Raw genomic sequence first — 370 nt, 5'->3', positions numbered from 1 at the left:
CTGGACTCAATGGAATCATCATAGAGGTTGGTTGTAACATTTTAATAAACTGTTACAACTATCCCCACCCCAAACAGTCATAACAAAGCTAACGGCATGTGGGTTTGAAGTTAGCATAAATACGAAGCATCAAATTAAACTAGAGAAATAGTTACTTCAGGTCATATAAGTTCATTGTAGGGGAGAACTGGGAGTGTTGTAACAGGTTTGGCAGGTGGTAATGTCATTAATATCATACTCCCATCTTTTTGAGCTTCTTTCGGCATGTGACTGATTAGATTTTAGGACCAAAATAAATATTTTCAAGTGAGAATTTTTTCCATCAGAAGCATTTTTTTTTGTTGCTTAACAATCATCAAACTTACATGAC

This window comes from Pseudorasbora parva, chromosome 23 (assembly GCF_024679245.1).
Source record: "Pseudorasbora parva isolate DD20220531a chromosome 23, ASM2467924v1, whole genome shotgun sequence".
NCBI classification, from domain to species: domain Eukaryota; kingdom Metazoa; phylum Chordata; class Actinopteri; order Cypriniformes; family Gobionidae; genus Pseudorasbora; species Pseudorasbora parva.
The sequence above is the reverse complement of the archived record's forward strand: the minus strand, read 5'-3'. Positions refer to the sequence as shown.